We start from the raw sequence: 5,902 nt of genomic DNA, 5'->3' as shown, positions 1-5,902 counted from the left end.
GTTACGCTTCCGCTGTTTAATTTAAAACTTGGTTAACTGGCTTTTGGTCACCAATTGTATTGTGGTTGGTTTTATTTACTTAAATACGTTGTTCAATATGATTGGTGGCTCGATCCTGGTCACGTCACGCCTCCAAGCGGATGGTACTCCGCATGGTGGATTTTGGGGGTGTGACATATGTGGATAAGGAAAATGATTGTTTTAATATGTAATTGATCCAAGAGTGTATGATGATATGAACTTGGAATGGAAGATGATGATTGTGTTAAATCTGTGCATTTTGATATGTAGTGAATTAATTGACATAAGTGAATCCTGTTAATACCGTACAAAAGGGGTGTACAACATGGAAGGCACGTGGTACAATCAAGCGTAGTATACCACACACTGAGTGGGGGGGGTTTGGTGGTGTGGGGCAGAGGTGGGTGACGGTGGAGGGTAGGTCCGACGTGGTGGCGTCCGATCTGATGATGTTGAACCGACAGAGATGGGGAGATGGGATGGTTGTTCATCTGTTTCAGATCCTCTGTCTCCGGTGGCGGCGGCCGTGGTGGTGGGCCAGGTTCCACCGCTTCTGATCTAGGCTCCGGTAATTATATGTGTTCCTTGATTTTTGTAAAAAGCTTCCATTTTTCTTGATTTTTGGTTCTTAAGAGTTTATGGGTGTTTTCTTAAATTACATTTTGATGATTCAGAAGCTCCTTTTTTTGTTTGGCGAATTTTTTTTTTTTGTTTTTTATAAAAAAGTTTAAACCCGTAAAAAAATTTGTATTTTGTACAAAAAATCTAAAAAATTTTGTTTTTTTTTTTTGTAAAAAAAAGCTGTTTTAAAAAAAGTGTAAAACCGTAAAACATTTGGTGTAAAAAAAATTAAACCCGTAAAAAATGTTTTAAAATCGGATCGTAAAAAATGTTTAAACCCGGTAAAAAATGTGTATAAAACCGGGTCGTAAAAAAAACGTTTTAAAACCGTAAAAAATGTCTTAAAACCGTAAAAAAAAGTTTTAAAACCGGGTTGTAAAAAAAGTTTAAACCCATAAAAAAATTTGTAAAAAAATTCGTCGTAAAAAAATGTTTGTCATAAAAAAATTTTTGCCGTTAAAAAATGTTTTGTAGTAAAAAAATCTATAAATAATTTGTTATTTTTTTGTAAAAAAAATATGATTTGTTTAATATTAACAAAAACTAAATAAGACAAAAACACTTTTTTTAATCAAAAAATCTGATTTTTAAAGTATTAAAATATTAATAATAAATAAGAAAAAATAGCAAATTGACCAAATAGCCTTATGACAATAAAATATTAAAAACATAATAAAACAAAAAGAATTTAATATTGGTTTTAATCACTTTTAATCTCAACCATCCATCTCAAAAGATCAATGGTGAAAAAGTGGTTCTCATGGTTTTCGCAACTAGAGGTGGTTTTCATTTTAACCCATATATATATATATATATATATACAGTGTAAGTATCTATGGAAAACCCATTTAATCTAGAAAACTTAGGAAACCTGAATTGTGTGGTCAAGATTGATCCACATCATATCTTTAAACACATGTTTAAAGGGCAAATTAGTCATTTGTTCAAGCCATCATTTCACTCTCTCCCCCATCCCATCAAGTCATTTATTACCCATCATTTCATTCTCCCTCTTTCTTCTTTCTTCTTCTTTTAGAATTCAAAATATATCATTCTATCTCTTTCTTCTTCTTCTGTAAATTTACCATCATCATCATCATTCATTCTCTCTCTCTCTCCATGTTTCAAAATAAACACCAAGAACACACACAAGTGTGTGTGAGAGAGTTCAGGAGGTAGAGAGAGAGATTTAAGAGAGAGAAGAAGACGACGATGGACGACGGACAAGCCGTCGTCTACAGCGGTGGAGGTTCTCCGACGAACCGTTGGTGCCGACGACGGTGTTACAGGCAACCGGAGTGGGGATTCTGATTACAAGCCTTCGTCTACAGCGATGGAGGTTCTCCGACGAACCGTCGGTGCCGACGACGGTGTTACAGGCAACCGGAGTGGGGATTCTGATTTTAGCTCAGTTCAGATTCGAGTCAGCCGCAGATCGGGACTCGGTTCAGGTTTCCGGTTAGTGATCCAGTCCAAGTATGGTTCTGTCTTTTTGGATTCTCTTGTTTTATTTTGGTTTGGATTCTCTGGTTTTATACTCGGTTAGGTGTCATTTGGTTTGGATTCTTTGTTTTTTTTCAGTCTTTTTTAATTTGTGATTATTGTTTGTTTAGGACTGTTCAAATGTTATTTTTTCTCTGTTTAAGCGGTTTGGTTTGGTAATGTTGTTAGATTTAGTATTGAGATTGTGTTTTTAGTGTCGGATTAGCTGAATGTGGGCATTTTTTGTTAAAATGTGAAGGCGTAGGGTGGAAAGGTGTGTGCAGAAAAAATGCAACGTCCCGAGTGCATCAGAGAGTGTGATTGTGTAGTTTCGGTGCAGAATACAGTTTCAGGTAACACTTTGTAGTGAGGGCGTTGCTTGACGAAAAGAAGATAGTTGTTGACGATTGTGTAGTTTCGGTGCAGAATACAGTTTCAGGTAACATGTGTTACCTATCTCGTACCTGTTTGTTGTGTTAAATAACTCCGGAAATATTACTTGTGTTATTATGTATTTACTATGGCTGTTGTATTTGCAAGAGTGAGGACAATGACCAGGTCCGTGACGGGTAGGCTGGCTAATAAGCGAAAGCAGAACGATAAAGAAACAGAACGATAACGAAAGAAGGTAGATGGAGAAACCGATGAAGAATGGGAACAAGAAGTCGATGAAGGGCAAGTGGTGGGTACCTTTGATGTTGTACAGAAGTTACCCTCCAGTGTAACACATGTTACAAACATGTGTTACATATGTTCAACCTCTTTGTTACAAAAAATCGGGGCTGCACATATGTAACACGTGTTACAACAGGTTTTTACCTACTTGCACGTCTCTATTACAAATGGATGAAAACAGTTTTTTTAAAACATCCACGGTGTAACACTTGTTTATTTGAAAGTTCTTAAAACAACCGTTGTAACACGTGTTACATCTTTTTACTCAGCTGTGCATTTTCCTTTTTATAATCCCATCCTCAACGTAAAGATACATCCAATGTAACACGTGTTACAAAAGAAAATTACCTACTTACACATCTCTATTACGTTGATTTAAACAGTTATTTAAAAACATCCACTTTGCAACACTTGTTTATTTGAAAGTTCTTAAAACAACCGTTGTAACACGTGTTACAACTTTTTTAGTGTTGTGCATTTTCCTTTTATAATCCCATCTTCAGCTTGAAGATACATCCAATGCAACACGTGTTAGGTTTTTTACGTGTTACAAAAGGTTTTTACTTAATGTAATAGTAAGTTTAAATGTTAAAACGTTTTTTTAAGATTGGTTGTTAAATGTTAAAATGTATAAACTTCATAATTTATTCGGAATATCTCGTTTATTTTACAAATAAAAAGTCGTGTTTTTTTGGTGGGATAATTAGCTACATATGTAGTAAACGTTACCCAAATTACTTGTAGTTACCCCAACCCTTTTTTGGACACAAAGGGGGGTTGCACATATGTAACACATGTTTGTAACATGTGTTACACTAGAGAGGTAAGACATGTATAGCCACGTTACACATGTTACATAGGAGATTAATAAGTTTTAACTATAGAAACTAATATTGATGAACTTATTTTGTTCACATGTGAAAAAATGTTTTGTGTTCAAGATGAAGATGGTTATCAAGAAGCGAAGCCCGCCGAAGGATTACAACGCATCATCAGGTTTTCGTGGTGACGATGGTGTGTTTTTTGGTTGGCTGCTATGTGTTGTGAAGATGGATGTTGTTGTGAAGACCATTTTTTAGAAGCATTACAACTATTGATATAAAATTCATTTTTATTTTCATTTTCATTGTTAGTATGCCCATTTTTGGATGAATACGGATGTTGATGTGATGGCAATTTTTTTTGGGATGCAACAACTATATGTAACATGTGTAACCTTGACGTTGTAACACATGTAACACCTATATGTAACATGTGTAAGATGGCTATACATGTGTTACATTTGTTGCCCCATAGTGTAACATATGTTACATATGTCAGTCCCTTTGGTGTCAATTTAAACTTAGTAAAATTACATATGTAACAACATTACGTCATCCAAAATGTCATATCAATGAACAAACAAGTAATATATGTAACTATAAGTATATGAGACTAGCGTAACGAATTAAAGGGACAAACGATACACTTCATGTTACATATGTACCTAGAGTTGTTATTAACAATGTTATTAGTAGATAAAAAAACTGCATTAACGTATATTTTTTACATTGAACCCAGCTTATTGGTCATAAGTCTTATACATGGCAAGAAGTTCTTTCAGTGTGACATATGATTTAACATTAATAGGATGATATTGCTCGTTGACATTCGGTGTCCACAATTTAGTGCCATTAGAAGACTCGTAAAGATGGTAATGTGGAGTATGTTCTAGATCATCTGTGGACATAGGGATGGATGTTAGTATAAGTTTACGTGCATTTTCCTTTTTATAATCCCATCTTCAGCTTGAAGATACATCCAACGCAACACGTGTTAGATTTTTCAGAACATCCATTTGTACCACTGGCTATCGTCCGGCTTGTCACTTATTTGAAAGTTCTGTAAACAACCGTTGTAACACGTGTTACAACTTTTTACTCAGACGTGCATTTTCTTTTTATAATCCCCTCCTCAACGTAAAGATACATCAAATGTAACACGTGTTACAGCAGGTTTTTACCTACTTACACGTCTCTATTGCAAATGGATGAAAACAGTTTTTTTTAAACATCAACTTTGTAACACTTGTTTACTTGTTTTTGTTCACAGGTGAAAAGATGTTTTGTGTTCAAGATGAAGTTGGTTATCAAGAAGCGAAGCCCGCCGAAGGATTAAAACGCATCGTCAAGTTTTCATGGTGACGATGGTGTATTTTTTGGTTGGCTGCTATGTGTTGTGAAGATGGATGTTGTTGTGAAGACCATATGTAACATGTGTAAGATAGCTATACATGTGTTACATTTGTTGCCCCATAGTGTAACATATGTTATAAACATGTGTTACATATGCCAGTCCCTTTGGTGTCAATTTAAACTTAGTAAAATTACATATGTAACAACATTACGTCATCCAAAATGTCATATCAATGAACAAACAAGTAATATATGTAACTATAAGTATATGAGGCTAGCGTAACGAATTAAAGGGACAAACGATACACTTCATGTTACATATGTACCTAGAGTTGTTATTAACAATGTTATTAGTAGATACAAAAACTGCATTAATGTATATTTTTTACATTGAACCCAGCATATTGGTCATAAGTCTTATGAATGGCAAGAAGTTCTTCCGGTGTGACGTATGATTTAACAATAATAGGATGATATTGCTCGTTAACATTCGGTGTCCACAATTTAGTGCCATTAGAAGACTCGCAAAGATGGTAATGTGGAGTATGTTCTAGATCATCTGTGGACATAGGGATGGATGTTAGTATAAGTTTACGTGCGTTATGAACGTTGTAATACGTTTAGCACCCTAGGGTAACAAAAAAAGATCACACATGACACTTGTCGCCATGTTACACATGTTAATTGTGTGTGCACATGTAACATCTTCTCTACAACGTGTGTAACATCCTTAAAAGTTGTGTTCCTACTATGCTTTATATTTTTTAAGTACTTATAGGTAAACATGTTTTTTAAGATACAACATGTAACATGTGTTACACCGAAATGTTACACAAGTGTTTCCAGTTTACACATGTTACGTCTTGTGTAACTCTGCTTTATATTTTGTAAGTGTTTCCAGTTTCCAGTTTAAACATGTTTTAAAGATA

The 5,902-nt window shown here is 34.7% G+C and overlaps 1 long non-coding RNA gene across 1 annotated transcript; it reads left to right on the top strand.

Annotated features, from left to right (window-relative positions):
- Window positions 1-2,680: 2,680 nt before the first annotated feature.
- Window positions 2,681-3,952, top strand: LOC110922808. The gene is made up of 2 exons (XR_002583495.2): window positions 2,681-2,806; window positions 3,741-3,952. It is a non-coding gene; the product is annotated as an uncharacterized LOC110922808 (long non-coding RNA).
- The last annotated feature ends 1,950 nt before the right edge of the window (window positions 3,953-5,902 follow it).

Source organism: Helianthus annuus, chromosome 17 (assembly GCF_002127325.2).
Source record: "Helianthus annuus cultivar XRQ/B chromosome 17, HanXRQr2.0-SUNRISE, whole genome shotgun sequence".
In the NCBI taxonomy this organism is placed as follows: Eukaryota; Viridiplantae; Streptophyta; class Magnoliopsida; order Asterales; family Asteraceae; genus Helianthus; species Helianthus annuus.
Note: the sequence above shows the minus strand (reverse complement) of the source record. Positions and strands in the feature narration are given on the sequence as shown.